Genomic DNA, 11,660 nt, shown 5'->3' on the forward strand with positions numbered 1-11,660 from the left:
ATGACCAACTATTCAAAAAGGAGTTCCTTGGATTTGAAGGTGGTCTTCCATACATGTTTAGGCTCTATTAGAACCTAGTGATAGCGAAACTTCAAATCGATCTTGCTGAAATACTTGGCCCCCTTGAGTTGGTTCAGGATGTCATCAATCTGTGGGATTGGATACCTGTTTCTGACAATGATTTTGTTTAGTTCCCTATAATCAATGCAAAGCCTTCAAGTCCCATCCTTTTCTGTACAAGTACAATCGGGCTCCCACAAGGTGAGGAACTTGGTCAATTGGGTAGAGGTGCTTCGAGAGTCGGATAGATTGAATGCTTGACCTGATAGTGCAAGGGTACTGCTGTGGGTGAGGAGAAGATGTCCATGTATTCTTCCATGACCTCATCCACCTGCTTTTGTTGCGTGGAGGAACCTGTCTCGGGGGCCATGGAAGTGGTCGCAATCTTCCCCTTACTTTGAGAGCGAATCAGAAAGAAAACAAATTTCTCAGTCTAGGAGATGATCAAAGAGATGGCGGTAGGCGGGGCTACCTCTAGTATCCTGTATAACTTATTGCCCAAAGTAATATTAATAGTGCGAGGCCTAGATTCATACACAACATGACGCTTTCAAAAGTATGGTTGGCTTAATAATACATCACAAACTTCAGGAGGAGTAACGTCACACAGTACCTCATCCGTGAAAGGTTTGATGTTGTAGGGAAGATGACACTGCTAGCTGATGCAAAGATCTCGTCCTTGGTGGAGCCACCCGATGGTGTATGGCCACGAGTGGGTGTGGTCCGCAAGCGTAGCCGCTTAACTATTTGTTGAGATGATGTTCTTTTGGCCCACGATGTCGACAATAAACTACAATGGTGACCCCTTCACCCACATCTGAGTGGAAGAGATTCTCCTCTTGCTCTAGTTCTCCGGGCTCAATCTTTTGGACCTTGGTGGTGGCAACAGTATAATTGGGCTCTGCATCAATAATCTACTTCGCTTTGTCATTCCCCTTGTCGGGGTTCTACTCCGAGTCAGTACATGCATCTAACATTGAAGCCTTCAGCTTGAACACTAGTGACTGCTTGGCACGACACTCACTTGTGTTGTGAGTGGGGCTCTTTTGGAACTCACACCACTTCCCTGTGTCCTTCGTCTTCGTGGTGCTATTATTTGCTTGCAGCTTTGAGGGGTCCTAGGCCACCTCATTTTGGATTTGTCCTTTGTTCTGCGGTTTAGGGGTGCCTTTTCCTTGCTTTGGATTCATAGGTCCAAAGTCTCGCTTCATCTATTTAAATTTCTGCTCGATCTTGACAGCATATTGGTATGCGACATCGAGCAAGGAAATGTCCAGTAACTCCGTCTCGTCTTGGATGTATTTATGTAGATGGCTGCAGTACTTGTACTAGATGTTGCTCAGAATCCTTGATACCCAACTTCGTGCGAAGGGTATGAAAAATATTTGTGAACTCCGACACGTCTTGGTCCCTTCCCTGCCACAATGTGGTCCATCTTATGTACTTATCTTCATAGCTCCTGACAGGGTAATACTATTTCTTGACGGTGTCTCAGAAGGAATTCGAAGTGCGTGCGACTGAAAATAGTGAGGGTTCCTTCTCATCCTTCTGCTCACAATAGGTTTCCCACCAGTCCTTGACGTGGGGGGCGACTTTGAAGAGCGCAAAAGTAATCTTTTCTTTATCAAAAAAATCATGAACCGAAAAATATCTTTTTAGCATATTTAAACATTTATCTACGACATTTGCATCTATTTGACCTTCAAATATAGGGATGTCAAAGTTAACTTGTACCTTGAAGGGGGTGACGCCTCTGGAGTGACTGCCGGATTGAGATGCATCTCCTGTTGGCATCTGCTGAAGGATTTGGGCAAAGTTGTCCATCATCTCATTCTTTTGCCGCTCGAGGGCTTCTTCGAGCAATAATTTGATAAGATCTCCTGCTTCTTCGTCTTTTTTTCTTCCACCATAGGCGATTGTCGGTGTCGTCAGGGACGATCTTGCAAGTGTTTAACCATCTCAAGCCCGAACTCCTTATACCCCGACCTCGTTGGGGATATGCACTGAAAAATAGAGAAAGAGCATACCACTCTGATACCCTTGATCTAGATTTCCCACCAATCCTTGACGTGGGGGGCGACTTTGAAGAGCGCAAAAGTAATCTTTTCTCTATCAGAAAAAATCATGATCCGAAAAATATTTTTTTAGCATATTTAAACATTTATCTACGACATCTGCGTCTATTTGACCTTCAAATATAGGGATGTCAAAGTTAACTTGTACCTTGAAGGGGGTGACGCCTCTGAAGTGACTGCCGGATTGAGATGCATCTCTTGTTGGCATCTGCTGAAGGATTTGGGCAAAGTTGTCCATCATCTCATTCTTTTGCTGCTCGAGGGCTTCTTCGAGCAATAATTTGATAAGATCTCCTGCTTCTTCGTCTTTTTTTTCTTCCACCATAGGCGATTGTCGGTGTCGTCAGGGACGATCTTGCAAGTGTTTAACCATCTCAAGCCCCAACTCCTTATACCCCGACCTCGTTGGGGATATGCACTGAAAAATAGAGAAAGAGCATACCACTCTGATACCTTTGATCTAGATTTATGCAAGAATGAAATGAAATACAGACATAAACAAAAACACAAAACTACAACGAAAACAAAACTTTAATTCATTAATAACAAAGTATCGAAAATTGTTACCTGTAGAATGGAAATAAACTAGTTCGAGCGATGGTAGCTTATCTTTGAGAAGAGATGTGGTGGTTACATGCCTTCTAAACTTGTTACAATAAGGCACAAAGGCCTATTTATTATTGAGAAACAATGGAAAACCCTAAACATCTGAAAACCTAATCGTAGGAGATGAAGCACAAAAAGTCTGTGGGCCATGTTGAGGTAAATTGGTACGTCAACTTCTCGGGGTCATAACTTTGGCATACGATCTCCGTTTGATGCATACGATACCTCGCTAGAAATATCTAGCTAAATACAACTTTCGACTGCAAACCCTGCTGCAAGCTACAAGTTTGTTTTGTTTTCCAAAAAAACATTGTTTAGGGTCTCAAAACCTCTCCGAAAGTTCAGGACTCGAAAAATTGCCAAAAATAGTAAACTGTGTTACAATTAAGGAAATTGAAAGAAACAGTGGTGTGAGACCAAGTGGAATAGGCGGGTGGCCACCATTATCCCCACCTGGATTAGTGTGATATACTTGGATACTCTCTGAGATTGTAGAAATTAATAGAAATTTGCTACTACTGATGAATTCGAACATAAAACAAAAGATTAGAAATTTCCTCTACTATGTTGTGGAATGCAAATCACAATTTAGAAACGCACACAATGTCATGCAACCATCAAAACCACAAGAACACAATGATTTACAAGGGAACCCAACTAGGAAAAATCCCTTTGCTAGTTTTCATTAATTAGATGAGAATGAGAAACTATTACAATGTCTTGCTTCTACTCTAAAGCACACCCTGCACTGTAAACCTGTTCTCTTGTTGACTGTCCTGCTTTGGCCAACATTTAGCCAATTCAAGGCTCCAACTTCCTCCTATTTCCTTGTGCAATCCTGGAGAAATTCAGCTCCTAAAGAATAGGGGAATCCCCTATTTCCTTGCGTAATTCCCAATGACTTGATCACCTGCTTAATTGCCAATCCTGTACACTCAACTAGTATACAATTGATAATTAAAATGTGTCTTTTCCTCCACTCTAGCTAGATAATTCAAATTCCATGCATGTTTTGGCTATTTTTAGCTAATTGACTAGTTTAATTGAGAGATCAGTGAGTTAACAATAGTTCTACTACTTAAGTGACAATTGACTCAATTAATGACATGAGCTCAGTTAATTAAGTTCAACTGAAAATAATTGAACTGGATTGTTAAATTTTAGCAATCACTACATGCACAACTCTACTCCAAGCCTATAACTCGAATTTTAATTTACTGACTTAACTAGTAGACAAAGCCATGTAACTCAAGTGAATTGCTATCCAAGTCATTCTGCTGGCGTGGAAAATCGAATTACTCAATTTGACTAACACACAAGTCAAATTGAGCCTTGCTTGGTACAATTTCTAACACTACTCCCTCTTAGCAAGAAAGGGATTTTGCACCACCCCTACCCTGCACATGTGAAATTCGAATTTGCCTCTTGACAATGCCTTTGTCAAGATATCTGCATCCTGCTCCTCAATTGGAATGTATTGTAGCATCAAAATTCTCCTTGGCACACAATCTTGCAAGTGATGGTACCTGATATCATTGTGCTTGGATTTGTCATGAAATACTGGATTCTTAGAGAGTTTAATGCAACTCTGATTATCGCAATAAATCAGTGTCGGATCCAACTTTTGATTGAAAAGAGCCAAGTATTTTCCTCATCCATATGGCGTCATATGCTGCTTGACTTGCAATCATGTATTCAACCTCCACTGAGCTGAGTGCCATAGACCTCTGTTTCTTGCTATACAAGAAAATAGTTGCAGACCCAACACTAAAGATAACACCTAAAATACTTTTCTTGTTTGATGGACTCCCTGCGCAATCTAAATCAGTAAAGCCTTTTAGCTTCTCTCCCTCTGTCGTCTTGTACCATAACTAATACTTGGTTGTGCCTCTAAGGTATCTCAACACATGCTTTGCTGCCTTCCAATACAGCTTGGTAGGCTTCACCATGGCTTGAATCAACTGATTAATTGCACAGGATATGTCGGGCCTTGAGTTCACTAGATACATCAAGGATGCCACAAGTTGTCTGTAGATGATTGCATATACTGCCTCTCCTGAAGAACCATGCTCCTTCCTCCAGTTTGTAGCTAGAGGAGTGTCCATAGGCTTGCGGTTCTCCATGTGAAATCTCTAAAGTATTTAAGAGGAATACTACCCTTGACTCACAAATAGCTCACCATCACCCTGCCATACTTCAGTGCAAGGAAGTAATGCATCAAGCCCATGTCTTTCATCTCGAATTCTCTTGCAAGGTCCTCCTTGCAAGAGTGGATCAACTGTTCATCCCCTGTAAGTATCAAGTCATCAACATACAATACCAAGATAAGAAACTTGCCATCTACCACAATGTGATAGAGATTGGCATCTGCTTCACTTTTGGTGAAGCCCAATCCACTGAGATATGTGTCAATCTGAGTGTACCATGCTCGGGGCATCTGCTTAAGACACCCATGTGTTTCTCTTAAGTCTACACCCATGTGTTTCCTTGTCATATGGAGCGTACCATTCTCGGGGTGTCTACTTGAGACCATACAGGGCTCTCCTGAGTCTACACCCATGTGTCTCCCTGTCATATGTCTCAAATCCCTCTGGTTGCTCTATGTAAATTTCTTCCTCAACAACACTATCGAGTAAGACAGTCTTCACATCCATCTGGTGGATCTTCCACCTCATCTATGTAGCTAATGCTAGAATGGTTTTGATCGAGGAAAATTTTGACAGTAGGGAAAATGTTTCATCATAGTCCACTCCCTCTACCTGTGAGAAGCCTTTGGCCACGAATTTGGCCTTCTACTTCTCGATGCTCCCATCAGCTGCATGCTTCACTTTGTAGATACATTTGGAACCAACCACTGACTTGTTCTTTGGTCCCAACACCACCGCACATGCACTGTTCTTCATGATGGAGCCATACTCCACCATGGCATCAACCAACACTGGTTGAGAAACTGCTCACTCAAATGAAGAAGACTTTGACTGAATGAGTTTTATCATGAGAGCCATATCACCAGTGTATCTATTTGGTGACCTCCTCTGCCTGTGCAAGGGTGTAGGAGCTCCTACATGCTCCCTAACATCTTGCACTAACCTGTCAGCCTCTCTTATTCTCTTATTCCCATCTCTGGAATATTCTGGTTGAGTGGGTGCCTACACTTGGCATCCTGTCTACTGCTCCATATGTGGTTGCTCCACAACATTCTAAAGCTCTGTCTGAGGTTCCTCCTTTGGAGCTAGAACCTCTTCCTCTGGTGAGATACTCAACTCTCGCTCTAGAGAGCATCTCATAGCGTTCCGCTCATCAAATTTGACATCTCTCTTCACCACTACTCTCCTTAGTGAGGGAAAATACACCCGGTAATTATGTGGTGTCTCTGTGTATCCTACAAAGACTCCCATCTCAGTTGTAGGCTCCAATTTCTTCTTGCTATCCTTGGAGACATGACAATACACAGTAGCTCCAAAAATTCAAAAATGAGATACATCTGGCTTCCTCCTAGAGAAGCCTTCTTCAGGTGTGATCATAACAAGTGTTCTATGAGGGCTTCTATTTTGCAAATAAACTGCGGTGTTGCATGTTTCTTTCCATAAATGTAATGACAACCCTTGATCATGCAACATGGCTCTTGCTGCTCCCACTATGCTTATGTTCTTCCTTTCAGCGATCTTATTTCGTTGTGGCCCTGTGGGTTACGAGTTGCTATCAGTTCTCTTCTAATACCCTCTTTGGCACAAAATTCCTTGAAGGTGTTAGATACAAATTCTCCTCCATTGTCACTTCTCAGGGCTTTCAATTTCTGACCAGTCTCCTTTTCAACCAATGCTTTGAATTCAACAAATTTGGAAAACACTTCATCCTTTTTCCTCATGAAGAAAATCCAACATTTTCTAGAAAAATCATTAACAAAGTTACACAAGACCTATGTTTTGCTGTATAGGACATGGAAAAGGGTCCACATACATCATAGTGGACTTGATCTAAGATTGGTCCCACTCTGCTATCTCGGCCCTGGAAGGTGGATTTGGCATATTCCCCCAATGTGCATCCCTTGCAGATATCGTGCTGGTCAAGGGTGCATTTCAGAAGACCGATGGTAATCTACTACATGATTTTTAAAGACCCATGGTGTAAGTGTTCCAGCGCCTGTGCCAGAGTTCTTTAACATCTCGTCTTTGCACATTTTCTCAGTTGCTACTCAGTGCAACGCAAGCTGCCACCTCAAGTTTGTAGAGATTTTCTACTCTAACTCCAATCTGTTTCACTTGCTCGGTATCTACATGTCTCAGAAAGGCTTTCCCCTTACTGAAAACAACATCATAACCTCTATCCTCCAATACAACTATAGAGATCAAATTCTTCTTCAACCCAGGTACATACATAACATCTTTCAAATGAAGATGGGAGCCTGACTCCCTCTTAAAGGTTACAGTTCCAATTCCTTTGGTACTGTACCTCCCATCATCCCCAAGTTCTCTGTGCATTTGGAGGTCCTTCTCCTCTATGCAACTGAAGAATTCTTTGTATCCTATCATATGGAACGAGGCACTTGAATCTAGATACCACACACTCCCCATTACAGTGCTAGCCATGGATGCAGTTAGGGTGAGGTTTAATTCAAATTTGTAGGCAAGTGCTTTGCTTCCTGCTCCTCTTGAAGGCTTCTTGTTTGACTTCTTGTGCGGACACTTTGTTGCATAGTGCCCATATTCGTGGCAGTGAAAACATTTTATCTTGCTTAGTTCCTTCTTATTCCCATTATTCTCGCTGGACTTTGGCTTGCTTTGGGCCTTCTTGCCCTTTGCTTTCTTTCCCTTCTCAACCAAGGAAAAATCCTCTTCCTCCTTAGCTTTGGATGTTACTCCATCTCTGGTGTTCCTTTGAATTTCTTCCTGCACCAAATCAGATCAAAGTCTCTCCCAATTTGGCAATTTGTCCCTTCCATTTACAGAGTCCTAGTAACTATGCCAGGATTTTGGAAGGCCTAGGAGAGCTAGGTTGACAAGTTCAGAAAAGGAAGCATTTTCTCCTACTCCTCCAAGTTCATCTCAAACTTGAGTGAATCTGGAGAGGTAATGTGGAATGGTTTCATTTTTCTGCAATCGGATGCTTCTGGGCTTGTTCCTTAATGCCAATTTCCTAGCATTATTGCTATTTTCGAATAACTCTATGAGGGTCTCCGTCTTCCACATAGCAAATAGAGTTTCCTTGCCATGTAAATTTGAGACTATGTGGTCTCTCACACCCTCCAGGATGATCCTCCTGGCTTTTGCGGTATCCTTCGTCCACTGGGCTAACCACTGTGCATCTGATACTGTTGGTTTTGGAATGTTAGTTTTTGTGTACTCTAACACTCCATTATCACCAAGTACAACTTCCATCATGTCCTTCCAAGCTATGAGATTCGAGGTTCCCTCCAGGGCGTACTCGAATCTCAATCCGTTGAAAGATATCTTCCCGCACGGAAGAAAACTGCTTCACTGAATCCATAAATCAAAATTTCAGAAGGAGAAGATCAATTGACTAGTTTCTATTGTGATTTCGAGCTCTGATACCATGTAGAAATTAATAGAAATTTTCTACTACTAATGAATTCGAACTGAAAACAAGAGATTACAAATTTCCTCTACTATTTTGCGGAATGGAAATCACAATTTAGAAACACATACAATGACATGCAACCATCAAAACCATAAGAACACAATGATTTACAGGGGAACTCAACTAGAAAAACCCCTTCACTGCTTTTCATTAATCAAATGAGAATGAGAAACTATTACAATGTCTTGCTTCAACTCTGAAGCACACCCTACACTGTAAACATGTTCTCCTGTTGACTGTCCTGCTCTGGCCAACACTTAGCCAATTCAAGGCTCCAACTTCCTCCTATTTCCTTGCGCAATCCTGGAGAAATTCAGCTCCTAAAGAATAGGGGAATTCCCTATTTCCTTGCGCAATTCCCAAGGACTTGATCACCTGCTTAATTTCTAAGGCTGTACATTCAACTAGTATACAATTGATAATTACAATGTGCCTTTTCCTCCACTCCAGCTAGGCAATTCAAATTCCATGCATGTTTGGGCTATTTTTAGTTGATTGACTAGTTTAACTGAGAGATCAGTGAGTTAACAACAATTCTACTACTCAACTGACCTTCAATTGACTCAATTAATGACTTGAGCTCAGTTAACTGAGTTCAACTGAAAATAACTGAACTAGATTAATAAATTTTAGCAATCACCACATGCACCTATAATTCGAATTTACTGACTTAACTAGTAGACAAAGCCCTGTCACTCCAGCGAACTGCAATCCAAGTCATCATGCTGATGTGGAAAATGAATTACTCAATTTGACTAAGGCACAAGTCAAATTGAGCCTTTCTTGCTACAATTTCTAACAGAGATGAGAGGCTATATGAGAGGGGCCCGGGGGTAGAGCTCAAGCTATAACCGACTGTTGATTTCTCTATATCTCTTGCCATTCTTTTGCGTTTTGACATTTGGTTTATGCTCTTTTTTTCTTTTACACTTGCATAAACCTTGGTTATTTCTAACCCCTTCTTATCATAGGATGAAGTATAAAGAGAACTAGTACAAGTGACTAATAAGAACCAATCAAAAGATGGGATAATGAAACCAGGGGAATGATGGCAAGTGTTAAGTATGAATATCATGGAACAATACAACAACCAGAGCTTCCTATTTGTGCCCCTCCTAGACAGTGAAAGAAAGACCCTAAGGAAGGTCACATTGGACTAGGAACAAATGATAATCGCTAAGGTTGAATAAAAGTATACAACCAAAATACAACCAAAAGTGGTCTATAATCCAATTTCCACCTCTGATCCATGCTAGAATTCCTTAAACATTGAATGAAAGCACTTGAATGCAAAAATGGTTAATGTACCTCACAATAGATGACACAATGGGCCAGAGTAGGCTAGACCAATGAATGTATTGATCAGAGAATGGGTGAGATGCATCATGCTTCATCATAGGAGAAAACTTTCTCCTAGGGTTACCGTGTATGTGGATGGGTAACAAGCACTATAGTGTAACTCTTTGGTATCCTTTATCAACAAAACTCCTTTTGGCAGCAACTGCTTACATGCCTCCTCTTTCCACATATGACCATTGATTATATGCTTACCTTTAGTTTCCTGCACTTGAACAGTATAAAAAATATTCATCTTTTCATTCAATCATTTAAATGGATCAAAATAATTCTTTGACATTTTCTTAAATGTTATTGGTATACATATGACCGATTGATGCCACAGCACTGTGTGTAGCCAGTTAATGATACACTGCAATTCTTAAAGAATGAGCTTTCTTGTGTTCTTCAAGGTGGTTGTCCTCTCATGGCCAAAAAGTCTATATCTCTTGCTACAACTAGAGAACAAAAACTATTCAATGTTAATAATGTGCAAATGTTCCAATTTGAATATTGAAACTAGTGTTACTAGAATCCCAATTAATCGACAATTCAAAAATAATAAGTATTTTTATTTTTTTGCCATTTTTATTAAAAAAGGGCTATTTTATCAAATTTTTCGATGTGTAGCCAGTTAATGATATTATGATACACTGCAATTATTAAAGAATGAGCTTTCTTGTGTTCTTCAAGGTGGTTGTCCTCTCATGGCCAAAAAGTCTACATCTCTTGCTACAACTAGAGAACAAAAACTATTCAATGTTCATAATGTGCAAATGTTCCAATTTGAATATTGAAACTAGTGTTACTAGAATCCCAATTAATCTACAATTCAAAAATAATAAATATTTTTATGTTGTACCATTTTTATTAAAAAGGGTGTTTTTATCGATTTTTTCGATCTGCAGAATTTTCAGATCCTTGTGGAGTTATTGATGTACATAATGTTTTATTTGAAATATCTCCACTGGATTCCAGCATACATGTAAGATTCACTGGTGCATCTGCTAGAGGATACAAACTATATAACAATAATGTTGGTTAAAAATAAAAAAAAAGATTTGTATGTTTTGCCATTTTATTAAAAAAGGGCTATTTTATCAATTTTTTCGATCTGCAGAATTTTCAGATCCTTGTGGAGTTATTGATGTACATAACGTTTTATTTTAAACATCTCCCTTGGATTCCAGCATACATGTAAGATTCACTGGTGCATCTGTTAGAGGATACAAACAATATAACAATAATAGCTAGTTTTCAATTTTTTATTAACTGGGCACAAGTAAATCATGGTATATGCTCAAAAATCTTAGAAATTTCAACAAAAACTTGGTGATACGAGTATTTGCCTATTTCTTTTTTGAAAGAAAGAGATATACATTGCAGTACCAGTTCTAAACCAAATGGGAAACATAAATAACACTTGCCACAATCTAAAACCTACAAATAAAGCTATGAGTTGTCACAGTTTCTTGAGATGCAATTACATTCACTGCTTGCTTAATGCTCTTGGAATAGGCCTTATCTTGTTTTTTTTAAAACCTCTTCAGTTTCTTGAGAGCAATGTGAAAAATGCTATCTAGTTTTTCATTATAGTTGTCTAGTAGCTTTCCACGGATATGAGGAAAAATCTTGTATCAATTATAGACCAAGAATGGGACATGGCAATAACCGTCTAATATCTATTTGTACTATCCTCATACTACACATTCCAGTATAATGTAATCATAATTATGCTTGTTTATATTGCTCAGCAATTTGATACAAAAGGCCAGTGCAAACAAGTATATGTAAGAACTCAATAGAGTATTTTTAAAAGCGTTTTTAGCTCATAAATATGTTGCAGTATTAATGATCATGGCAAATAACTTATACATCATCTTCCGACTCACTGATCGAGCCATGTATAAGGTTTAAAGTTTAAACACTGATAGCTAATTCTAATGATGATAACTTTTTACCTACCTTGATTGGATGATCCTGTTC

This window comes from Pinus tabuliformis, chromosome 8 (genome assembly GCF_031772625.1).
Source record: "Pinus tabuliformis cultivar Carrire ecotype Pingquan chromosome 8, CPIR1, whole genome shotgun sequence".
Taxonomy (NCBI): Eukaryota; Viridiplantae; Streptophyta; class Pinopsida; order Pinales; family Pinaceae; genus Pinus; species Pinus tabuliformis.